Source organism: Octodon degus, unplaced genomic scaffold (genome assembly GCF_000260255.1).
Source record: "Octodon degus isolate 3935 unplaced genomic scaffold, OctDeg1.0 scaffold00084, whole genome shotgun sequence".
Taxonomy (NCBI): Eukaryota; Metazoa; Chordata; class Mammalia; order Rodentia; family Octodontidae; genus Octodon; species Octodon degus.
Window position 1 is genome coordinate 7690660 of NW_004524660.1, and position 27572 is coordinate 7718231.

At 37.9% G+C, this 27572-nt stretch overlaps 1 pseudogene; it reads left to right on the top strand.

Moving 5' to 3' along the window:
- The window catches only part of LOC111818242, a 59998-nt pseudogene extending 33035 nt beyond the window's left edge, over positions 1-26963 (top strand).
- Positions 26964-27572: the final 609 nt, after the last annotated feature.

The window sequence follows — 27572 nt, forward strand, 5'->3', positions numbered from 1 at the left end:
TGGGTTCCAAATGTAGACTGACGGGACTTAATGTTTGCTCTGCTGGGTTTCAGTCTTTCATTGTCTAATTTTTGTCTGTTCCTCCTTCTTAGCTTTTGGAATGAGCACACTTAGGCTGTGCCATTGTAACTAGAAATGTTGCATTTTGTCTGTGATTTTTCAGGAACTTATAGCTAAGACTTTTTCTTGAGTCTCAAGCGGGAGGCTTTAGACTTAGATTCAACAAAGCCAGAGCAAGCAAGCCTCTGGCAACTCTCAAAGATGGACTAAAAGCACTTTACAAGATGAGATAAGCATGAGTCTTTCGGGTGCTGGGGAAGCACGCTGTAGTTTAAATCTCAAAGGTCTCCCTGAAGTCTCATGCTTGGAAGTGTGGCCTAGTTGAAAGAGATGGCTGTGTGGGAATGATCAGAAAGATCATTCTCATCCCTACCTCCTCTTTCCGTCCTTCCCTACTTGTCTGTAACTGTAACTTTCTTCTCTCATGCCATTCCTCCAGGCCAGCTTAGCTTGGAGCCATCCAAACATGCACTAAGTCAACTGAAACCGAGACAAAATAAATTGCTCTTTCTTTAAGTGGAGGGTGTCAGACATTAGCCTCATTAAGGGGAAAACGGTGACCAGCTGTCCTTTTCAGTGACTAGTGACATTGCTGTAGTATAAGTACCCTGCAACCTTTGCTCATAGAACATGTACATTCATAAGTCAGTAAATACTTTTCTTTGGTAAGAGGGACAAAATCATAGTCACCTAAACTCAAAGTAAAGATTGCTGCTTTTCAGTCAAAAGAATAGAAAAATTGTCGCTTCTCCTAGCATTCCATCTTGATTCCCCAACACATGCCCACGCACACACCATCAAAACCGCTACCACATAGGTCTCATGCATCATAAGCCCTGCATGAATACGTGTACTCTGATCTGAGTAGGGAGGTGATGGAAAATTCAGGGCAGTCCCTTCACATGATCCTGGCTGGGTCAAAGGACATCATCGGATGTCATGGGACCATCTGTTCTCTTGCCTGACTTATACTATTTTCTGCTCTCTTTTCTCTACCAACTTTTCAGTCTACTAAGATACATTTATTCTTATGAATGAACACATCAAACTATCTGGCACTATGTCATCACAAAACTGCCCAGACTTATAAAGCAAAACAGCAGCCTCTCTCTGTCTCTCTGTCTCTCTGTCTCTCTTTGTCTCTCTGTCTCCATCTCTCTGTCTCTGTCTCTGTCTCTCTGTCTCTTTTTGTCTCTCTCTGTCTCTGTCTCTCTCTGTTTCTCTGTCTGTCTGTCTCTCTGTGTGTGTGTGTCTCTCTCTCACTCTCTGCCTCTGTCTCTCTCTTTCTCTCTGTTTCTGTCTCTCTCTGTCTCACTCCCTGCTTTATCAAAATGTAGTTAAGTGGAAAATTTTGCCTGAAAAGACACATCACCAATGACACTAATAAAAAGAAGTTGACACCAATCTACACTTATTATTTATTTCTTCCTCTATTTTATTTCAAAATACTTATAAGTAGTTTTTTAAATTCCTAGATTCATTTAAAATTACGATCCCCAAAATTAATTTAAAAGTAAAGTGCCTCTTTCTTTGGAACAAAAACCAGATAAGAGAATATTTAATTTACATGTTTGTATTTTAATAGCAATACAGATTGGCTATGTTTCTTCTACTTGTTCCGATTTTTATGTTACTTAAACTTTAACTTTGTTCCTCGTGGCAAAAGCACAATGTGAGATTTTCCCTTTTCACGAATTTTAATTTGTAATGTTGTGTGATTCAACAAAAGGACAATGCTGTACAGGAAATCTTCAAAACTTGAACACAGAGCCGGCAGGCTAGCTCAGTGGACTAAGCACCTGCTTAGGCAGGCGCAGGGACTGGGGTTCGCTCCCCTGCACCACATGCTGTGCTGGCCCCGCCCCCAGGTGCGCGGGTTGGGGTGGTGCAAGCCTGCAGTCCCAGCACTGGGGAGGCTGAAAACAGCAGGATCACTTTGAGTCCAAGCTTCGTAGTGAGATCCTGTACCACATGCATTAAAAAAAAAAAAAACTTAAACAGATCTTCCAAATTTGAAGCACTGTATCTGCAAATTAGTAACTCCTTATTTCTAACTCCCACCAAATCACTGCTGTACGGTCTGATCCCATGAGTCGACTCATTGAGATACCTCATGGAGACGAGTCACGCGCTGTTCGTCCTTCCGTGTCAGTGTTAGTTAACGTAAACTCTCCAAGGTTCTAAAAGGTCACACGCTACTCAGAATTTTCTTCTGCTTAAAGCTGAAAAGCATTCCAGTATATGTATGCCCTGCATTTTTTATTCATTCACACGTGGATAAGAATTTAGGTTATTTCCCTATCTTCACTACCATAAATAGTGTGGTAGTGAAAATATCTTTTTAAGATACAGATTTTTTATTCATTTGAATATGAACACCAGGATGAACTATTAGATCATATGGTGGCTCTATTTGTAATTTTTAATGTGTTCATAGTTTTCCAAAGTTGATTCAATATTTTACATTTCCATCAATAGACAAAACAAGCTCAGATTTCTTGACATCCTCACTAACGTGTGTGCATATTTGTGTGTTATAATAGGCATTGTATCATGCCGAAAATGGCATCTTATTATGGTTTTAATTTCATTTCCCTGATGACTACTGATATGGAATATTTTTTAATATTCGTGTTGCTTACACAAATTTTTTTGGGGGGAAATATCAATTCAAGTCTGTGGCACATTGGGCTATTCTTTTAGCTATTGAGTTCTAAAGGTTTATCAAACGTTGTGAAAATTAACTTCTCATATATGTGATTTTGCCGACATTTTCTTTCAACCTTTCGGCAGCCTTTTCACTATGTCGATTGCTTCCTGTGTTCTGTAGAAGTTGTTCCAATGTTGTTCCTCTACTCCAAGTTTGCTTGCTGCTTTGCCTGTGCTATTAATATATGAGGTCACTGCCAGGGCCAGTGTCATGAAATTTTTCTATGGTTTTTCCTCAGAAGTTTTACTCTGTCCTGATATTTGAGGTGTGTGTGTGTGTGTGTGTGTGTGTGTGTGTGTGTGTGTGTGTTTGGGTCTCACTATGAAGGTCAGGTTGGCCTCAAACCAATGATCCCTCTGTCTCAGTCACCTGGGTAATAGGATAATTTCTAGGTCTTAATGTTAAGGTGATTTATCTGGTTATTTTATTTTTGCACATGATACAAATTCAGGGTCCCATTTCATTTATCTTCATGTGGTTATCCAGTTTTCCCAACATTATTTAAAGTATTATTGTTTTCCTAATGTTCAGCACCCTTGTTAGAGGTCAGTTATTACAGATGGTTTCTGAGACGCTGTTCCTCTGGTCAATATTCCTGCATGTATGCCAGTATAATAGCATAATTCTAATTTTTTGGTTTTATGACATGTTGAAATCATGAAGCAAAACACTACTACCCTTTTTCCTTTTGCTCAAGTTGATATTGTCCTAGTGGTATTTTGTAGTTCCATATGAACTTTAGCATCATATTTTCTATTTCTATAATTGGCTTTTGGATTTCATAGATTACATCTGCACCTCACTCTAAGTAGCCGGATACTACATTATGACATTTTCAAGTCATGAACACGAGTCTCTGGATATCCCTGTGTCTAATTTCTCTCGTCGGTATTTCATTGTTGTCAGTGTAAGCATATTGAATCACCTGAAATAAGTTCACTCCCAAGTGTTTTATTCCTTGTTGGTTCTGACATAGGTAGATTCTTTCCCCTAATTTTCTGTCCAAATTGCTTATTACTGGTATATAGAAATCTGATTTTTCATATTAATTCTGCATCCTTCAATTTTACTAAATTATTTTACTAATTCTAATAGCTTTGTGGATACCTTAGGATTTTCTTCATAGAGAATCAAATTATCCACAAAAGACACAATTTAATATGTGTATTTTCTGCTCTGACGGACTGTAGTTTTCTAACGTGCCAGTTATCTTACTTGCACTTCTTTGCCCTTTCTCAGAACTCAGGGACAACTTCAAAGTTTTCACTACGGAGTGGACTTTCCATGGATGGCATTTTAATGGGGCATTTTTTAACCATATGCTTTGACACTACTAAAGACAAACATAACACTTGAGTCTCTCCTAAATTACTTTCTCATTACTAGGCAATTATTTCACTGATTTTTCCCCAAAACAAGATTTAAAAATACGAAAAAGAAAAAAAGATAAGAGAAGCTTCAGGCTCAACTTAACCAGAGATGGGCTCCGGCACCACTACAGACAAGGCTGTGGCGTCACCCATGGAGAAGCAGGTAGGAGAGCTCTACGGCCCCAGTTTTCAACTAGGTATTGCAGTTGTCCTATGATCTTTGAATATTCTTTGATTGGACTGTCTTGCTTTAAACATTAATGCCTGGGTTCATTTCCTGTTACTCCACAACTACTACAAAGGTTAGCAACTTAAAACAACACACTTGTGTGATCTCAGCCCCCAGAGTCAGGAGCCTGGGTGAAGCCCGGCGGGCCCTGCTGCTCCGGGGACCGCAGGAGCCAAGGCCGTACCTGAAATCTGCTCCCCAACACATTTACTTAGAGTGAATAACGTTCTCTTTGATTGATAACAATTTTTTTTAATTTGAGATTTTTTTCTCATTAATGAGGAAGAAAGTTAACAATCATGCTCCAGATTTGTTGACTGCTGAATTTGTTTCTTTCTCTGATCATCTTGCTAGTCCATCATTAAACTCTTGCCACGCTTCGTCATTGCAATCTAATTTCCTATTTTACTTTGAAATAATTCAGAATTCTCACTGTTTGAGAAGCTGCTCAGCGCTCTAACGGACCTCACTAACTTTTGTCTGTCTCTTTGTTCTGCCTGGCTTTCCCTTTTTTCTATTTCTTTTTGCAGCATCATACCACAAGCTTTTATATGCTGCTTTTCTATGCGCTGGAGCCTGCTCCTCTGTTTGTAGTTCTGCTAATCAAGCAGTTCTTTCCCACACAATCTCTTTGCTCTGAAAACTCTGTGCCAGGTGTATGGTGCTAGCTTGTAATGTGGGCAGGCGAATCTCGTTTAATTTTCGTCTTACCTTTCCTTAGACACGCAGAACAGCACATGTTCAAATTCACTGAACAGCAGGCCTACCACACTCTTTCCTGAGAGAATGGATACATAGAGAGCCTGCTTTATTTATACATAAACACCACACTGCTCTCCTAAAGGTGGCTGTCTGTAGGTGACAACCAACAGGAAGTCGGTGGAAAGTAATGGAAGTTATTGAACCCAGCACAGCAAGAGGTGTCTAGCCTTTTAGACATACATTAGGAAGAATTTCACATCAGTAGTTTGCAAAGTGGGATTCTAACCAGAATAATAAAATACTAGGATTACAAGTGCTGGAATAAATCCCACTTCATCCGTATAAGTACAAAAACCTAACAAGAATAATTCCAATCCTTAAAATCTCCATACTCCTTTTAGAAGTCTGCACATAGAGAAGAGTGATTTTCTTGAAAAACAAGCAGTTTTTGGGGCTGGAGAGATGGCTCAGTGGTCTAAAGCACCTACTTGAAACAAGCTTGGCAAGGCATCAGGGACCGGGGTTCATCCCCCAGCACCACATGCCAGCCAGCCCCGCCCCCTGGTGGGCTGAGCTGGCCACACACACACACACCACACTCTCTCTCTCTCTCTCTCTCTCTCTCTCTCAAATAAATAAAAAATTTAAAAAAAAAAAAAAAAAAAAAAGAAAAACAAGCAGTTTTTATTTTCGTCTGAAGTTTGTTTTGTTACATTAGCATTATAAATAAATTGAGGCAAATACATTTAGAATATTTTTTGTTTTAACCTAATATTTTAAAGTTGACAATACTAAAAACCAAATAACATTTTCTATTATAATGGCAAAGTATATAGATATAGATATATACTTATATGTATATATATATATGTATATCTATAGATAGATAGATAGATAGATAGATAGATAGATAGATAGATAGATAGATGAGCTGGTACCAAAAATACCAGGTCAAAGTGGAAAAGAGCATATATATGTGTGCATGAATATATATATATGACATATATACACTTTATATTTCTATAATATACATATGTATAAAGCATTGTGTGATTTCTTTAGCTCTTGATACTAACTTTGTGCTCAAGAACATTAAGATTTATACAATTAATGCTATCCTCACTTCAGTGACATTTAATGTTTCCAGCCAAGCAAAAGTTGTTTTTCTCTTAAGACTTTGGCAAGTCGATGAAGAGCTGCTTACATACCAGCAGTTACTCACATTCTGTTTTTCATAAGACTGTTTCTTCTACTGTTGGGTCAATCTATTTCCATGTTCCATGTGATTATTTCTTTTTAGAGAGAAGAAACTTTACCTTGATTATCTACTTATGAGCTTAATCTTCCTCATACATTGACTACTCAGTATAAATCTAATTCTTAGAGATTACCTTTTTACAACCACAGAAAAAATTATTTCAACCAAAGACATTTTAAGTTTAAATGCCTATGATTGGTTTTCAACAATTTCCAATGTGGACGACTATTACCCAGCTGTTCTGTGTGTAGTGTAAGCTAAGATTGCAATACATTTTCTGTGTGTCCTTCCTTTTCCAAATATAAAGCTCTCAGGAAAGTATTTCAATTTTTGAAAAATAAATTTGATCTTTTTATAACTATTGTGCCGATTCACTTAAGTATTCAGTCAGTAACCACCAGTACCAAGCGGCTTCCTCAGACTTCAGAACGTCACTGCTGATGATGCCATTCCATGGCCACAGAGGTCCAAGAGGTCAGGCACTAAAATATTCACTACAACCCTTTTGGTAAGTATAACTTAAATAAATGTTAAATAAACTAGCTAATTGTATACATTTAGATTTCTTTTGATATAATTTTGTCTTGTTAGGTTTCTCTTATAGTTACACTTTGATTTGATATTTTGTCTGTTTTTTGGTTGATTAGTTGGTTGGTTGGTTGGGTACTAACTGTAGATTGGATCAAGGACCTTCACACAGAGTTCTATGTCCAGCACTTTACGGCTTTGCTTTACTTGGAGACAGGATTTCTAAGTTGCTCAGGCTGGGTTCAGGCTTGTGATCCTCCTGCCTTAGCTTCCCAGAATCCTCTGATGCAGGTGTGCACCACCACACAGCCCGACGATGATACGGGACCAGGACATTTTACCTGCTGCCCATCATTCTTAGCTCTGTGTCATACAGAATAGTGAGAAAACAGCCTGAATATTCTTACAGAAGCCACTCGCTGCTTCAAATTTGTTCCCGATTAACGAGACATAGTCACGTTGTCCCAGAACAAGGTGGTGTCTGGCACCAAATGAGCACTTCCCTAAAAGCTGTAGGTCGACTGTGAGCTGTGAAATAGTACACAATGTCAGGCAGCGTAAGTCCTTGAGTTCATTTTCCCAAGCCCAAAGAGTTGTGTTTGGATACTAAAAGTTTTAGGGCCAAAGACATAGCTTAGTGGCATAAGTTCCTGCCTGGCAATTGCAAAGTCCTGAATTTAATCGCCAGTACAAAAAAAAAAAAAAAAAAAAAAAAAAAAAAAAAAAAAAGAAAGAAAGAAAGAAAGAAAGAAAGAAAGAAAGAAAAGAAAAGAAAACCCAAAAACTTAATCCACTAATCAACAACTATCTACTATATTTTTCAAATATATAAAATATACCAAGTTTTGCTAGCATTTGATCTATCTTTCTCCATTTGGCTCATAAAGGCATTACAGCAAATGATCAAAAGCTTTGCTGAAATCCAGGTGCAAAGTTAATATTTTTTTAACTTTTCATTCCATTGACATATTATTCATTAGAGTTGTCACTTGATCAAAGCAAAATTTCCTCTGGATTTTTGATATACATAGGGGCTGGCATGTCACCTGAAGTTCTGCATGTGGAGGCTGAGTCTTCAGTTTGGCATGATTGCATACGGGTCTGGTGTGGTGACATTGCAGGTGGCCAGGATTGTGTCCTGGAGGAGACTAGTGGGGCTGCTCCCCTCTGGTCCTTTCTTTTCGCTGTTGGGGCCACAAGACGAGTGTCTTGCTTTGCAGCGTGCTGCCTTCAGTGCCTCCCCAGGGGCCTAAAAGCAACATGGTCACTTGATCATGCATGGAAAATTCTGAAATGTGAGCCAAATAAACCTTTTCGATTTATACGTCAGGTATAAATTAGAAAGATGGAAAGATTTCTTCTGCCTGTCACTTCTCAGCAGTATCAACACTTAGATATCAAAAAAAAAAAAAAATTGGGGCTGTGAAGATAGCTCAGTAGAATAAGCACTTCCCTGGCAAGTGCAAGGGCCTGAGTTCAATCCCTGGTTCTGCCAAAAAATAAATAAAATAAATAAATAGCCAGAAAATACATTTTACTTATTCTTTCTCTTTACATTTCCTCTTAGACATAACATTTTTTAAATTGTTATATCAAAGGATGAGCTTCAGTTGATGATTTTCATTGTTTAAACTTTAAATTTTTATTTCTAGTGTCATAATGATTCATTTAATAACAACAGTCCAGGGAGATGGCTCAGTAGCATAAGCGCTTCCCTGGCAAGTGCAAGGTCCTGAGTTCAATCCCCAGTGTCAAAAAAGAAAAAAAAAACAGGTAAGTTCTTAAAGAGGAAAAGATCTGAGTATTACAAAAAGAAGATGTAGGAACTGAGCACAGCTTTTAAATATATTTTCATCCACCTAATATTTCTTCTCTTTCAGAGAAGTTAGATGAGTTCTGGCAAATAGTAATTATGCAGTTTAATTTTTTTACACAGAAATGTATGATTTTGGCTATATCCTGTTATCAGGATGTAGGTCCCAAATGGTCCCCAAAGCCTCTGGTGTGTGGATTATGGGCCGAGGCATCTGACTTGATGAAAAGAGCTGACTTCTGCTCAGCAGAGTTGGGTCAGCGTATGGCCTGTAGGGCATCACCTCCCTTCAGTGTCCATCCAACTATTTATTTATTTTTATTTTTATTTTTTTAAAGAGAGTACAAATTAAAGTTAAAACAGAAGAAATTACAAGTGATACAGAATTTCACTTAACAAAGTAATAAGAACTTCACAGTACTTGTTGTACTATAAAGTGCTGACTTCCAACCAGTTATTCATATTACCAGACATATGCATGTAAAATTGGAAGAAGAAAGAAATGTATGAGAAATTAAGAAGACAAAAAGGACAAGTGATTAAAAAAAGGAGACAAAACAAATTAAAGCACTAACTGCTTCTTTCCACAGACCTGCAGAAATGCACAGTACAACAGTCCCAACCATCCTGCTTACATTCATAGGCACATCTCTTTCCTTCACTTCTTCTCCTGTCCTCCTCCTCAACTCAGTGACTCTTTCCTTTTGAGTAAGTTCATTCCCTTTTCCCAGTGTCCACTGTTCCTTTCAGATTCCATTTTTCTCTTTCAAGTTCTCACATTAAGGAGACAATACAATGTTTGCACATGCAGGTCTGATTTATTTCACTTAAGAGTATGTTCTCTAGTTGCATCCATTCATCAAAAAAGACTCAATTTTTTCTCATTTTATAACTGAATAATACTCCATTGTGTAAAAATACCAAATCTTCATTATGCATTCTTGAGTTGATGGGCATCCAGCTTGTTCCAGGAGTTAGCTGTGACAAATTGCGCTGCTATAAACATGGGTGCACAAGCACTGCTGTGGTATGAGGCTTTCAGTTCTTCATTCCTGCCCACCAAGGCATGGGCAAGTGCCCTCTGGCCACACCGCACACCAGCCATGGAGTGAGGCATGAGCCAGCAAACACTCCTGCACTTTAAATTACAGCTTTCAGGCATTCTGTGCTAGAGATACAGCAAGGGACAGACACCTCGAGTGCCTTTTAGGCTAACTTAGTCCTAAACATTAGCAGCATTACCATTCCTTGCATAACTAGATATTTTGTAAAGGCTAACATGTATTTCGCAAAAGTCAAAGTTCTGATTTTGTTGTCCCAACCAAACCACACCAGAGCACAGTAGTAAGTAGCATGTATGAGCTCTTCCTTTCTCTAGAGCATCAGCCCAATCTCAGCACATAAACAAACCAGTCAGGACTTTGTAAGTGAACAGCCATATTCTGTATGTCACCTAAAGTGACATTCATTGCCTTGTGAATTACTATGGCTAGCTGTCTACACAAATTCATAATTAATGTCTTCAAGTATAATTTGACCAGTGGCTTTACAACTCAGTTGTTAATCTACCCAAGTTGTGTTGACTGATGGTTTATGACACTCCAAACACTCCTTTAAGGTCTTTGGGTACAGCCGGAAACAACTGAACACTGCATAAGTGAAGCTTCCCATCCAGCATTTTCATTCCAAGCAATAAAAAAACAAAATTAATTTTGAATTAAATTAATTTTAAATTAAAAAGTAATAAGTGCTGCGAAAAAAGTAATTTGAGTAGGTGGACAATTTACAGGGCACAGAAGCAAGGTCTTTACATGGTGCCAGGACAAGCTGCTCACACTGGCTCCCTCCGAAGGTGGGCTTGGAGCAGAAGCAGCAGGAGATGAGGTGGGAGGCGGCACAGAGGGCAGAGAGTGGGCGGGCAGGACAGAGGCCCGGGGTGCTTCTCAGCCTGAGGAGAGACCAGTGTGGCTGGACCAGGAGGGATGGAGCAGGGAAGGCTGGATGAAGAAATTAGAGTGAAAGCTCCAGGCCTCCGAGAAATTGAAGCAGGAGTCTTCCAAGCTTCATCCCAGCCTGGGGAACTTAGCAATTTAGTGAGATCCTATCTCAAAAAATAAGTTTGAAAAAGCACTAGAGACATAGCTTAGGACAAAGGACTTAAGAATTCAGTTCCTTCTGCTGCAAAAGGAGAGAAGGAGGGAGAGGGGAGACAGGAAGGGAGAGGGAGAGAGAGAAAAGGAAGAAACAAGGCTACACATCCTACGGTTTTATAGACACTGCAAGGGCTTTGGCTTTTTCTTTGGGGAACACCAGGAGCCAGGACAGAGTTACAGTCCAAGGTTAGGTTCATTCATCCTTCTTTGGCAAGATTTGCCTTACCTGGAGGTGGATTTCCTGGACTTTGACAAAATGAGACACTGTTATATGCTATTGAAATGACCCACATAAGAAGCACATGGTTCATATCAGCAGAAAAGTGATACAGAGGATCAAATGTTACCAGATTCTGAGTGTATTTCCATACATCGCATAATGAACATATTTAAAAATGATGCAAAGTAAAGCTGAGAGCTTAACAAACCTCTTGCACTCATTACCCCCAAAGAATTACCATGATTTGGGCATATTTGCTTCATGAACATTCTAATGCAATTGCAAGAACCATGCCCATTTCTCACCCATTTTTATACTATAAACTTCCCAAATTAGTCATTACAACTAGAATGAGTGATTGTATTTCTTAATATTCTCTACTATCATATATCAAACCATGATCAAACTTCAACTTAAAAGAGTATTTTTTGTAGACTTTCTTGGGGTTAGGAACTAAATAAGTGTCTCATATGACTTTGTGTTCTGTTTTCTCTTGTAGGTGTCTTTATTGTTGAAAAGCACACTTCCCTTCTTTCAAGTGAATGTCAGTAATTAGCAGAAGGGTGCATCGTGCCTGCACCTGCACTACCAGTCTCAGCCTTTTCATTGGGAAGTGCAAGCCACTTACATTTTAGAATAATTAGTGGTAAACAAAATTTCTTGCTATTTTCTTGTTTGTTTTCTGTATGGCATATTTTTGTTTGTTTTCTGTATTACTATGCTTTTTTGTGCTCATTTTTCATAGTGTGTCATTTTTGTTCTGTTCTCATTTCTTTTTATGAATATTTTAATTTCTTTTCGTGGTTACACTGAATACTAGCAATAAACCTTTTGATGTTTCCTCTTAGAAGTGAAATTTAACACATATTCAAATATTTTATGGCAATTTTTATAATTTCTATAGGTTTTCAAGGGGGATTTTGAGATGGGGTCTTGCTGTGTATTCCAAGATGGCTTAGACTTACTATATAGTGCAGGCTGGCTGCAAACTCACTGTAATACTCCTGCCTCAGCCTCCTAAGTGCTAGGATTAGAAGAGTGTGCCACCACATCCGGATGCCTTCTAATAAGCTCTCTGTTCATATTTTCCCATTTCTCTATCGAATTAAATATATATTCTGCAGAAAAATAGATTCTTTTTAAATACTACATGGTCCATGTTTTCTGTGCATGCTTACATTCATTTTAGGGGCTGAATATATATATTATATATATGCATTGTATATATTACACATTTTATATATATATATGTATATATTACTTTTACTCCTCTGCCCCACCTACCCTTTTCTATCACTCCATCTCTAAGTCCTCTTTTCCCATTATTATTATTATTACTATTATTATTACTTTGGGAGATGCAATTATTGCATTCACTGTGGATAGCCGGCACACGTACGTGACAGATCTCACATCACTTTACATCCTGTTTCCCCCACCCCCACCCCGTCCGTGTCCCAGCTGTATGACAGCTCTCACCCTGATTCTCTTCATCAAGCTTTCAGTTTGTTCTTTTTTGTACTTTGAATCATTCACTGACAGAGCCATATGGTTTTTAAGTTTGTCTGACTTACTTCACTTTATATTTTCAAGGTATGTTCCTTTTCCTACAAAGACCTAGAATTTATTCTTTTTTAAAATCTAAGTGATGCTGCACTATGTATAGATACCACATTTTCTTTATCCATTTGTCTGTTGATGAACATAAAGAAGGCTGCTTCCAAGACTTAGGTCGTATGAGTTGTGCTACCGTAAGCACTGACATTCCTGTGTGCCCGTGATAGGAAGGCTTTCACTTTTCTTGGAGGACACCGAGAAGGGGCACAGCTGGGTCAAATGGAGTTTGTGTTTTCAGTTTTCTGAAAAATCTTTGTACCGATTTCTATAATGGTCACTCTAGTTCACACTGCAGCCAAAGAGGTTGGGTCCTGTTCACTGCAGTCACAGCAGTACTTTTATTATTTGATTTCTTGATGATTGCCATTCGTTCTGGACTAAGATGAAATCTCAGTGTTGTTTGCATATACTTTTCTAGTGGCCTTTGAAACTGAGTGACTTCTCATGAATTTATTGGTCATTGGTATAGTTGAACGTATTTAGAAGAAATATGAGAATGTGGCAATTATCAGATGTCCTCAGCCAATATTCAGTCTTCATTTCTCTGTAACAGAATAAAACCTATGATTTTCATTTCATTTTTATGAGTATCATCATAACTGACTAGAATGAAGCCCACTAATCTCAGTCTCTCTTGCAGCTAAATGTGGAGCAATGCTTAATTTTGGGCCAATGCGATGTTCACGGAAGTGACATGAGCTACTCGGAGTTTTGTTCTTTAAGGGAAGGAGCATGTGTTTCTCACTCCATTTCACCCTCCCTTTCATTGGCTGTACCAGCAGTATGCTGATGTGTCCCTAGGAAGACCCACAATGAGGCTGGTTTTCCTTTCTGAACCAGCAACAGAGTAAGTACTGGTATTTTAAAACTTGATGAGGACATCTCAATTATCCCCCAACTTCTATTTTCTTTTTGTTACATGAGAGGAATTTCTATCTCTGTTCTGTACACGTTTGCACACACCACATCACATATTCCAGTGAATAAAATGGTCCTCCGACAGCAGGAGGAGAAGCGGCTTCTAGAGCTCTGTCACTCCTCACGCTTTCCTTTTACTCATGGGTTGAGTCCAGAGCCTAACACGTAGTATGCGCAGTCTTATCACTAAGTTACTCCCAAGCCCTATGACTGATATTTTATTAGTTATCAAAGTGAAATATTTTGATAAGGATAATTTACTTTTAACTTAGAATTCAGAAATTATTTTGGTCTGGTGGTGCATGCACTGAGCAAGCTGAGGGAGGGGGGTCACCAAAAGTTCCAAGCCAACCTGGAGTACATAATAAATCCAAGATCAGCCTGAGTAAAAACAGAAAAAAACAATTTAAATCACTTCCATTGCAAAAATAGCATATTAGGAACAAGGATATAAAACTCAAGAAGTAGAGTTCAATCCAAACTGTTTAATTAAATTAGAGAGAAAATGACAATAACTTGAAAAGTTGGACTCTGAGAATTCAGTAGAAAATAAGAAAAAAGAAAGATTTACTGCCTGAGGAGCTAGGCTGGGGCCTTCTGGCCATGCAGATCAGTAGGAGAGGGCTTGCTTCCCATGCATGGATGGGGCCCTGGACTCAATCTTCAGCTCCCCAAAAGAAAAAATGAAAGTGAAATTAGTCAAAATAATAAAGATATTAAGGAAACATTGGTACATATTCTTTAATGTAACTTCTATCCTTTTTATTTTGTCTTAAGCAAAATTTAAATAGTTCCATAACATTAGAGAAATCATCATTGCTACTTCACAATACAGGAAGAGTGTTGAATGTTTTGCTTAATATTTTGTTGTAGTGTGTGAAAATAGATCTGCTGGAGAGGGCCAATAATACTGATCTACATAATATATGTTATAAACTATTGTAAGTGGTGGTTTTACAAATATTAATAGGATAAAAATCTCTATTCTCTAGGACAGGGTAATCTAGAAAATGATAAAAGGAAGTAAAGAATGGCAAAACAGGTAAACCTGTCCTGGATACTATCAATATGTAAAGGTCCTAAGATAGTACACGTAGGGCCCAGGACATAGCTGAGCAGCACGGTGCCTGCCAGGCAACTGTGAGGTCCTGCGTTCTAAGCAACTGTGAGGTCCTGAGTTCTACTCCTGATTCAAAAAAAAAAAAAAAAAAAAAAAAAAAAAAAAAAAAAAAAAAAAAGATGCACAGGAAGAAAAAGGCTAAGTTTAATAAGAAGAGGTAAAAGCAAGTTATGCATTTTCTCAGGAAAAAATAACTTTTGTGGATGCAGGCGACAGTTCTTCACATGGTGAAGTAAAAAGAATCCACATAAAAGAAATCACAATAGAAATGTACAAATAGGTACAAATCGTCGTGTTAAGTGGATGGTTTACAACGGTTCATAACACAGTGCTTCATAACCGTCCAGGAAGGAGAACTAAAGGAAATGCACTGGCAAGATGACACTTTCTTTCAAACAATTCAAGAGAATTTTGGATTCTCCTTGTAGAAGGTTCACTTCTCACAGATTCACTCAATAAACTAACATTGCTTTAAGCAAATGTCTGTGCCACATTTTCTGTTAGCTATGATATTAACAGGTAGGGAGATTACACTCCAACGGGAGAACGAATTTTTTTAAAGAAAGATAGAAATATATTTTGCATACAGGAAGGGGACCAACAGATGGAACAAGAGCAAGAGGGGGTTGACAGGATGAACAAAATGAATTGAGTCCTGTCGTGGGCATAGACCAACGCCCCACAAGGAACGTACTCGTTATGTATGCCAGACAAGCACTCATGATTTAAAACTTTAAAAAATATGTAAAGTTTATACTTAAAACATTAGGTACTACATTGCTAAAGAAAAGTTAATTGATTCTCTGTAGATTATGGTGTTGGAGAGAGGAGAGAGGTTTGATTTAGCTATAGTAGTCATGATTGCCTCTGTGAGGGGGAACATTTGCTTGAGACGTGAATAAGGAGCTTGAAAGAAATGAAAACATCTTCTGGAAAAGTGTCAGAAGAGATAGAATAATAAAAATAATAAAAGATCAGACAGGAGAATACCCTCAAGTGTTCGAGAGGTTGTGGGAATGACCTAGTCAACAGAGAGTAAGAGTGAGTTGGAAGGTATCCAGATGGGGCCAATTATAGAAATACATAAATTAGCTAACTGAATGTTAATACGACTTCACTTCCTTAGAATTCTACAGGAAGCTTATTGCAGAGAATGGAGAATATTGGATTACCTTAAAAATATAGTCGTGGCTTCTTTGAGAGGACAGATTACCGTATTTAACCTAGAGCCGAGTAGGAGATTATAAATAGGAGGCCATCTGAGGATGATGCAAGAAAAGTGACAAATGTCTGGATTTTAAAAACGTTTTGACAGAAGACATGCAACAGACTATGAAGGAAAAATAGGTGTGAGGTGTGAGGAAATGCGGCGCCTGTGGGTTTTTTCTGAGCACAAGATGGGTAACCAGGTCTAAAGCTAGGGGGTGGAAGTACTGGGAAGCTGGGGCGGAAGTACTGGGAAGCAAAGGAGCGGAAGTACTGGGAAGCTAGGGGCAGTGGAAGTACTCGGAAGCTAGGGGCGGAAGTACTGGGAAGCTGGGGCAGAAGTAATGGGAAACTAGGGGTGGAAGTACTGGGAAGCTAAGGGCGGAAGTAATGGGAAGCTAAGGAACGCAGAGGCAAATGCAAGGTGAAGTTACTCGCGTAGGTTCAGCCTTGCGGGTTCCCCACAGCCAGTGGTCGAAATGCTGACTCAGAAGCTAGATGTAGGAGCCTAAAGAAGCACTCTAAAGAAGTCAGGCTTAGAAACACAGACATCAGAGTCACAGAACGTGGCTGTTATTCTAGTCCTGGATTGGAAGCGTCATCTGAGAGAAACATCAAAAAGAAAAGATGGGGCCTGTGGACCAAGCACCAGAGCGCTTCGGCCCTCGGAGACCTGTCCCCCGAGGAAACACATCGAAAGGAGAGCCCAGAGGAGCTGCTGAGGAGGAAGGAGGGAGGCCAGGCCCACGCTACGTCATGGCAGATTAGGATTATTTTAAGGACGGAGTCATGATCACCTGTATCAAATACTACTGAGAAATCAGATGAATTTATTTTTTCCATAATTTTATTGATAAATAGCAATGAGACAGTTTCAAACCAAAGACAGTTTCAATAATTAACACATTGCATACTGTCTTCCTAGTGGTTATTTGTTGTACAAGATGCGGACATGATATCCTATTTACAAACACCATTAGAACAAATCCCTCTATTCATTAAGAGAATGTAACTATATATCTATCCTAACCATTTTGAATACACAGATGCAAAATGGACATTCATCTGTATCCTAGATGAATTTAAATGCATTGTTGGCGGTACCAGGTGTGAGTCAGTGCTGGTCTGACAAATAACCAATTCTGTGGGGTATTGTGGACCAAAGACCCAGTAGGGTGGTTTGAAAAGAGGAAGAAAAAGGTCGGCCAGATAGCTCAGCAGACCGCCTGCTTGGGCAGACAAGGGCGCCAGGGTTCGATCCCCGGCCTCCTGTGCAGGTTCGATCCCCGGCCTCCTGTGCAGCACCCCCCCCCAGGGCACATTGAAGAGGCAACTGAGACCGGGCATGGTGGCACGCACCTGTAATCCCAGTGCTTGGGGGACTGAAAACAGGAAGAATCACTATGAGTCCAATCTGTGTAGTGAGACCCTGTCGACCCTGTACTAAAATACTTAAAAAATAAATAAAAGAGGAGGAAAAAGCGCATGAAGAAAATGTCATAGAAGGAACATAACAGTTTATACTTAAAGCATACACCAATAAAAAAATAAAGAAACCTGTTTAATGAATATTGCTATAAAAGGGAGAAAATAAAGTGAGAATTGAAAATTTAAGGACCAAGAGACGACTTTAATTTGATCTTTATCAAAGTCATAAATTCAAATAAGGAATAATTTTTAAAAACTTTTTTCAAAACTTGTCATTTGTGTATTTACCACCTCAGATTTCTCAACACTTAAAAAAAAATACTATCAGCTCTTTAGCTAATTCTTTTGTTTGCCACATTTGACTGTTTACTAGAATTTTTTCTTCACTATTTTAACTGCTTTATTTCCTTTTACTTCCCACATCTTCTTAACCCTACTTTTCCCACTTTTAGTAATAGTTTTATTTCCTTTTTTCTTTTCTAAAATCTTTGTCCTCTTTCATTCTATCTCGTATAAACAAAGTATTAAAATGTCACATGATTTGATAAGTTTCAGAAAACACTTATAAGTCATGTTCCTAATCTTTTCAAGTTATTCATACAATTGCAGCTTACTTCCCAAGAAGAAAATAAAATGAATTATTTGAACACATCAATCATATTTTGTTTCACTGGCATTTGTATTATTTAAGAGAAATAAATGTACATATGGAATACATTTCGAATAAATTTAAGGAGTTCAGAAAATAAGGAGGTATCTTTCACTCCGTTTCCTTAGAAGCCTCTACCATGTCTTCTCCATCTTTGTTGCAACATCTGTTCCCGTCCTTGGTGCACAGTAGCTGTCGAGCTCTTCACTAATTTGATAGTGATCTCCACAGAGAACAGAGCATGCAGCTAGCTGTACTGGGCACTCAGCACAGATTCAACATGACTTGCACGTGTGACTACTGTGGCAAGCCTTGACCTTCAGAGTAAGACTATATTTAATAAAAACTCTCACTACTAATAAGCTCAGGACAGATATTGTTAATGAGCTTTGTTGCCTACTTGATAAGCTACTTACACTTACTTAGCAAAATAGGTTTCAGCTCTGTGTGCCACATTCAAGTGCAGGAAGGAATGTTTACACAATCCTGTGACACATGCTAGAGAAGATTAGTTAGGAGCAAAGGAGGAAGCAAGGGTTTTCCTCCAGGACTCTAGGCAGCATTGAGAGAGGTGCAACTTTTGATCTGAGTGTGATACTTCGAGTACCAGACACTTGTAGTCTGAAACAATTCACAGCAGTCATTTCAAGGACCTGCAATATTCAGCAGAATCTTTATAACATACAGTTGCAAGGAGTCATACTTTTAGTGAAACAAGTGATGCATTCTTTTCAAAAAATGCTCCTTCTTTTCCAAGTAAAGAAATATGGACAATGGGAAACATGTTATCTGAGACAAAAACAATTTAAACTGAGCCACTCAGTATGGGAGCATTTAATTCAAAATCTTCACATAATTTCCTTTTGTTTAAACCATCATTAGGAGATATCCTCCAGCTTATCATATGTGAAGTTTAAGCCTCAGTGGTATTAGTTTTGAAACTCATGAAGCACCTCTGGGATTATATTAATTTTTGCAGTAGTACCTGTAAGAGAGCGTTTGATTGCCTGCGATGCGGGAGGATTTACTCGTGTTATTGATTTGGTGGCAAGTATATTGGGTGAAAATCCCCTGATATTGCTGGTAGTTGTGTATTCCAAATTTTATTGGATTTGTGAGCCATTTTCCTGTGTGTTGAACTTGTAATATCATTCTATAAATAGAAAAATTCAGGTGTTACGTATAAAAGAATATTTACTGCTATTTGGTTGTACCTTAAGCTTGAGTCACTGATGCTCATTTTTAACAAGTACTTTGATTACGTTTGTTTTAAATCTTCCCATTTCCAAAGCAGTCCATAGAAGAGAAAGTGTAGAATTTAAGTTAGTTAAGCACAGGCAAAGCCTTAACTTCTGAAAACCAAAACAGTAAAGTGACATGATTAAGTAAATAATAAAATTGTAACAATTTTCAAATTGGTTTTGCTAGGGTTGTCTTTAAAGACAGAGCAATTGATTTAATATTTATTACATATTTAACTTCCAAAATATATACGCACATATTTTTCACATGTTGGAGCATACTGAGCCCATTCTATTTCTATAGTGAGCTAAATTTTCATGAAACCTGTTTCTGTGAGTTCTATACTCACAGAAGAGTATAGAGTTTACCACCAATTCCTAATGTGCAACATCTAATATTTCACAACATTGGAAGGAAGGCTTTTTAATCAAAATTAAGGTCCTAAAGTTGTCAAAACTTCAATCTGCTAGCATTTACAATTTAGTGATCATGGCATTAGAAGTAGAATTTACTTAACCTTTGAAGTGTCCTTGGACATATAGATTAAGTCCACAGAAATGTCAATGCCTGGACCTCAGGAGAGAACACTGCCTCGCAGGGTGAAACACTTATTGAGGAAAGAAGAGAGAAGAAAATATAACATTACCACAGCCAGTAATAAAATGTTGTTCCCTAGTATTTTTAGAATTAAAGATTATATGTGTTTATATGAAACAGATAGATAGATAGATAGATAGATAGATAGATAGATAGATAGATAGATAATGTGTTTGGCTTTCTAATTCATGTTTTAGTAGCTAATGGTTGTGGCAGGATTTTTCCTCAGCCCATGTTATTTTTCCCATTTTACCACTTCTTCCCTCAGGTAATAGAAGAAAAAGAATGGACAGGAAGAGTATTCAGCAGAAAAATGACATCAGAGATGGTGAAGAAAATGCAAACATGAATGTCAAGCAATGAATTCAGAGTGTAACATACAATAAAGAAAAATATGAAACGGTTTAAATGTAAGTCTATACTAATGTATACGTCAATACACCAGTAAACTTGCTTAGCAAATTTTTTATGTTGATAATGGTGTATATTCAATTTGGTTTCCACTAATTTTTTAAGGTAAAGAATAATTGGATTATATTCTTATCTGCCACAAAATATATGTAAATCTTTGATAAGTGACTAAAGGCTTTTGTTTTCAAATTATTTATAAATTGGTAAAATGAATTCCTTTTATGGTAGGTACCAGTCTGCATTAGAACATGAGAACACGGGTAAAACTCCCTTATATTGTATTTGTTGCAGCTACCTTCCATTGCATCTCTCAGTCTGTCTACAACAGCTTCACTCTGCCCACACCCTGCCAGAATGGTCTCACTGTAAGGAAAACCTTTGCAAAGGCTTTAAGTGCAACAAGGCATCCTGTGATCCTAATAAGACGTATTTTATTTCCTGTAAGTGTGAGTCTGACTCCATACGGCCAACACCTCTCTGCTCCTCCTCATTCCTTTTGTACCCTCCTCCTCCTCCTCCTCCTCCTCCTCCCCTTCCTCCTCAGAGCTGTCATCTATAGCAATCCCCACTCTGCCTTCAGAATGCTCAGCATCTCTTTGGTTCCTTTGTGGTCTGCGTATCTCTCTCCACTTAGCACATCATCCTGAGCACTCATGTTAGCCCAACCTCTATTAATCTCTGTGGCTCAGTTCTTAAGTCATTCTCTCTCCAGACATAAGTCTTTCCCAATGCTGCCAAATGTGCTGTAGAACTCGAATAGTTGTACTCATCAGTTACATCAAATTCATGAGTATTGATAAAAAGGTATAAGTCATTTAATCTGATTGCTTTGGTTCAGTCTATTTTCCTTAATACTTTGGGACTGCCAGCAAGCTATTTAAGCTGCAGGTGATCAAAATATAAAGTAAAAACTGATAATTTGCACTTCTTCTATGGAATGTAATAAGGGTTAAGAAGAAGCAATAAACATAAAAACAAACAAGCAAAAATGCAAAAACCAATAAATGTAAAATATTATACATAGGCCTGACACATGATACCACATCTCCCTGAAAATAAGACATAAATGGAAAATAAGCTCTAAAGTGGTGTTTCAGAACACTTGTAATACAAGTCCTCCCACGAAAGACAAGCCCCAGGGAAGAGTCAAACAGGCGGGTGCATTTGGTACATCCACTGCAACACACAGAGATGTATCGAATTATAAAATCATCATAATAAATATAAATAAATAATATCATTGAAATTAATGCCTAAAATACATGAGAATATGAATTCTGATTATTTGTAAATACCCAAGCAAGCCTTGGATGAGGAGTAAGCACCTATATATGCAGATGAACTCAAGACTCTTCGCTGCCTGGCCAGACACAAGCGTGAGTAAGGCGGGCACTTGACAAGACACTTGTGCAGTTGTGTAGACATGAATCTTCTCCATTCAGCATGGCATATATTGTAACAGTTGTACTTAATAGTCTCTTAAGAAACATTATCTGAATTGTGGTGCCTTTTCAGCTTTACTTCGTGTTCACGTGAACATCATTCTCAAATGCTACCATTGCTGTTTCCACTCATGTCTGGAAAGTCTCCACCTTACACTTCCTGTAACGGAACCTTTGTCCAGCCTCAGCTGCAAGAGGCACGAGATGGGAAAGGGATTTGTGGGATGAAACCAGCAGCAGCTGTGCTGCCAACGCTCCTGGAGGAGAGCTCTGCTGCTGCACGTGAGAGATCGGGGCCAGACGTTCTACAGGAAGTGAAGTCCCAAGAAACTGAGGCTGGAACTCAGGGATTGCAGAGTTATGATGGTCTTCCGGAAGATGATGGCATTATTTCATTTGAATAAGTACATGTTTTTGAGTGGGGATAAATGTAGATGGTGGACTATGAAGAAATGTACATCATTGTACCTGAGTAAATGGAGATTGCTGTACACGAAGAAACAAGATACCCTCTGAAACAAGATCCACTGTTTCTGCTGGAACAAAAACTAATATAGATCCAGTCTTAATTTCAGGAAAATATGGTAGGTACTTAATAAGTTTTATGTATTATTTTATTACTGAAGGTGAAGTCAGATAGTTATGTCTCTGGGACATTAACATTATCTTACATGACACATTTCCTAATTCATTAAGTGAATATTTTTGGGGCATCTATGTGTCAAACATTATGTAATTGTAGGACATGCAGGGGCCGGGGAGATGCCTCAGTGGAATAAGCGCTTGCCTGGCAAGCTCAGGGGCCTGAGTTTAATCCCCAGTTCCACCAAAAAAAAAAAAAAAAATTGTATGACATGCAAATATGAAGAATAATATGATGAATAAAGGGGTGAATGAAAGATTGAACAAAGACAGGTCTTATCATTTTTATAAAGGTCATTTTCTCATGTAACCTATGGTCTTGTCCTGAAAATTTATTTTCCTGATTTGATGGAACTCAGCATAGAGATATGTCCACCAGGTAGGCTGGAGGACAGGAGCCACTTTCTGGAAATAAAGCTCTGCTGGAGCTGCGATATGGTTTGCTCACCAACTGTTTGGGTACTGATATCTTAATTTCCAGTGGGGCAGGTTGGAGGTGATAGTGGACCTCTAAGAGAGGGCACTAAGTAGAAGATAATTAGATGACTGGGTCCCCACACTCTGGATAGATTAATATTCCTTTTGGCATAAGGAATGCCTCATAGGAATAGATTAGTTGGGATCATGTGAAATAGTCCTAAAAAGAGCAGGCTAGCCCCCCTCCAGATTATCACTTATGGTTTTGCCATGTGATCTTGCTGTCCCTCTTCCTCACATGCCAAATTCTCTTTCCACTTTTTACCACATTGTTGTACAATTTGAGAGCCCTCAGAAGGACTTTTTGGGCCATTATTGGACAATCCAACCACTGAACTTGACAGTTAAATAAATCTGTTTAACCTACAAATTTCAGCCTTGGGTATTTTATCATAACTACAAAAGATGGGGAAAGACAAGCTCTGTGGAAAAGAAAGCCAGGGAGCAGCTGTAATTATGTCCATATGGCCTTCCACTTAAAGAGTTCCTTTGCGTGGGGAAAACTCCACCATTGAAAGTATTTCTCTTTTTTAATCTTTTAATTATGTATTCATTTGGGATAAAGTCTCAGACTCATGGTGATCCTCCTTTTTCAGCCTCACTAGGGCTGGGATTACAGGCGTGTGTCACCATGTCTGGTTTAGGTGGCCAGTTTAGCATGCCCAGGGCTCCAAGCTGGCATGGCATACACTATCGGGGATTGAACCCAGGTCCTTGCGCTTGCCAAGCAGTCGCTTAGATCACCAAGCTATCTCCCCAGCCTGAAAATATTTCTTTATAAAGAATCAACATATTTCTTTATAATAAATGGTACTAAGAAATGTTATTCTTATTGCATACCATTCAATAAGTACCAATAACAAATTTTAGATGAAGAATATGAGGGTAATTTATTCTCACAATTAATATGTAAATGATGCTCATTGAATTCCTATTCACTGAGGTCACTTTGGCACAAACCACTCGTATATATGTGTTCGTGTGTGCTACTATTTTGGGTATTAAAAAATACTTAGGAATTTCTAGCATACTTTTTCTTTTAATTTTTATTTGTGTGTGTGTGTGTGTGTGTGTGTGCGTGTGTGTGTGTGGCCAGCTCAGCCCACCAGGGGGCGGGGCTGGCCAGCATGTGGCACTGGGGGATTGAGCCACAGTCCCTGTGCTTTGCTAAGCTTGTTCTAAGTAGGCGCTCTAGACCACCGAGCCATCTCACCAGCCCTCTAGCATACTTTTTAAAAATTATGTCTTCTGCTTAAACTGCTCATACAAAGTCAACCAAGAAATAATTACCTGAAAAAGCTGCTTTTTCCTTTTGCTTCTTATAAAATCAAAGCCAATTTTCTTCATTGGAAAATGCCTAAACTTGTTCTTAAAAATCAGAAGCGCCTGCAGGAAGATTAACCTGACTGAGTTCACTATGTACACATTGTCCATGAGGCTTTGACGCTTGAAAAAGTTTTATTTCATTTGTATTTCATGGACACATATATTGACACTGCAGTCTGCAAAGAGCTATGAAAACCAATTTGATTATACCATAACTGTGGATTGCAGAAGGAGAGGTGCACTTTCACTGTGCTCAATAGATAAGGGATGCATTAAAGCCTTACCATAGAAGGAAGCAAATGATTCCTGCACACAACTGCCTGATGTTATGGTGTACTTTCCAAATTTTTCAACTCACCTGACCCCTTCCACGCTCCTGAATTTTGCTATCTAATTAGTCACAAGGAAATAGATGCAGGTTACTAGAAATTAGCTGTAATTGGTAATTGTTCCATTTGCTACTGTTTCCTGACTACATTATGTTTTATTTTTTATTAACAGTCAAGGAAATGTTTAAATTATTTAATGAGTTCTCTTTGAATTCACTTTTCTTTTTATTTCTATCTGAAGTTTAAAATAACTTATAAAATAATCCTTGCGCTTAAATTTAAAATAATTTCTATCATTGAAAAGATGAGAGCTTAGGTATGATGCTGACAGGAAGCCTACCACATGAATGATGAGGAGAGTAGATGACAGAGAAAAAGAAACCATGATTCTTCGGTAGCATAGCTGAGCTCTAGGACTGATCAACCCAAATGCCCCACCCATCTTCACTCTTCATAGGAAATGCACCAGTGTAATTATTTACGGCCTAAACGCGTTTTGTTCCTTTCCTGTTACTTGCACCTGGAAATTCTCTGACTGAAAAATAGAGAGGAAATGTTTCCTTTCTCACAAACATTCTACCCTGAAGAGGTCATTCTTACATTTTGCATGCAAATTTGTCCACATCCCCTCTGCGATCATGCAAAACAGGCCTGCTCTCTGCTTATGGATCATCTATATCCATTTACTTATCTGTCAACTTAAAATACACTATGATAACTATGAAGTAATTGTATAAGCCCCATGGAAATCAGTAAGAAAAATTTAAGGTAAATTCAAAAGAAAATAGAAAGCACAGGAGTAAAAGAGAACAACCACACATACACAAAAAAAAGACAAAAAAAAAAAAAAGAAATCATCAAATTGTAAAACAACAGAAGAAGAAAGGAACAAAAGGGCCACAAAACACAGAGAAAATGATTAAGTGACAAGAATAAGATACTGGTTATGGGTAATTATCTTAATGTAAATCAATGAAACTCACAGTTCAAAAGTAAAAAAATAATAGCTAAATTAGTTAGAATAACTGTAACCATCTGCTTCTATACAGATGCCTGTATTGTTAATTAGAAGAAAAATAGCTTTGAAGCAAAAAATTTCCAATAAGTTATTATATATGAGAGAAAAGCTAATTTATGAAGAAGACATAATTGTAAATATATTCTACAGTACAATTAGAATACTGAAATATTTAAGGTAAATATAGTAGAATAAAAATCAAAACACTTCAGTACAAAACTAAGAGACTACGGTAGTCTACTATCAATAGTGGATTGAATATTCAGATAAAAATGTAACAAAGAACAAACTTGAGCACCACTGTATAAATTCTTCCCAAGCATACATGATGTAATCTCTAAGAAAAAAAAAAAAAGCTAGGTCACAAAACAAGCCTACTGATAAATTAATAGGCCCACATTACATAATAAGCGTAGCACTGAGATGCGTGAATGTTAGTGCATGTAGTAGGTGATTAATGTTGATTTGGAAGATTTATTTATTTTTGTTTCAAAGCTGTCAACACAGTATCTATTGATGCACATCAAGTATGTTTTGTTGCAGGATTTACTGAAATAATAATTTCAATAATAGTTAAGTACTTATTCCCTTCTTAGAAAAAAAGAAATATCTAAAATCAGGCTGTTTGAGTCATTTACTAAGAATAGATCAAGTATAACATATAAAGGTTTATTTTTCTGATCATAGAAGGACAAAAGTAGAAGTCAGTAATTGGGAACGAACTTTAATAGTCACAAATACATAAAAATTAATGCATTTATTCTCGTAAACATCAATGGATCAGAGAAGAAATGTAAAGGGAAGTAAAAATATATTTTAACATAGCTAAAATTGAAAATAAAATATACTAATGTTTTCAGGATGCAGCAAAACCATACTAAGAAGAAAATTTTATTGATAAATATTTACTTTAAGTGGCTTTGTTTGCCACTGCCTTTCTCCAACAGATAGGAACATCTTTCTGCTCTCGTCTGACTCAGGCCTGCAGTCTTTTAGAGACCAAATGCCATCCCTTCAATTAGGTGGTAGATATCTGACAGAGAGATAGTTGAAGTTGATGTTGAAATTGCCAAACAGTCTGTGATAATCAAGACCATGTTGGAAGATTTGGGAATGATGATGAAGGAGATGATGACCCAGTTCCTCTATCAAATGTTAATGCAGCAACATTAAAAAAAGGTCATACAGTGCTGTATCTGCCACAAGGATGCCCCTCCTCCTCCTGAGGAGGGTGAGAACAAAGAAAAGCCAACAGATGACTTCCCTGTTTGGGACTAAGAATTCCTGAAAGTTGACCAAGGAGCCCTTTTTGAGCTTATTCTGGCAGCAAACTACCTAGACATCAAAGGCTTGATGATGTTACATGCAAGACCCTTGCAATATGATCGAGGGGAAAACTCCTGAGGAGATTCGCAAGACTTTTAATATCAAAAAGGACTTTACTGAGGAGGAGAAAGCCCAGGTACGCAAGGAGAACCAGGGGTGTGAAGAGAAGTGAACTGTTGTGCCGACACTGGAATACTCTAAGGACTGTTCCAAATACTAGTTGCACCGCTCTGTTTATAATTGTTAATGTTAGACAAACAACAGACAAATGGAGCAGCAAAGCAATTGCATTACATAATATTGTCCTCACTGCGTGTGCAGATTATTCACAGATTCCAAACCAATGGCGGAATTTCTTCTCCTCTGAGCAAAAGTTGCTGGTTTTCTTTACTCTGAATAAAACTGAACTGTGAGTTCTCTGTAGAAGGTTGACATTTTGAGCTTTCTCTTTTTTTGTAAAGTGATTTCTGCATAGGTTGTTGTCCAGTTAACTTTAGTGAGTTTTTCAAAGTTGGCATTGTAAATAAAACAACTTACAGAAGTTTTCTGCAATAGAATTAACAAAATAATGGGTAAGGGAGTGGAACTTTTAAAAAAGAATTAACAAAATACTCTTTATTCAGAAGTGGGAAACTGGAAAATGGCCACTTGAAGTAACTGCTCTGAGTGGGGTTGCTTAGAAGGTCTTCCAGCCTCGTAGAGTCCAGCAGCATCACCGGCATAGATTAGCCTGCATGTAGCAGGGTTCGCTTAGTTGGACCCGAGGACTTGTTTGATTGAT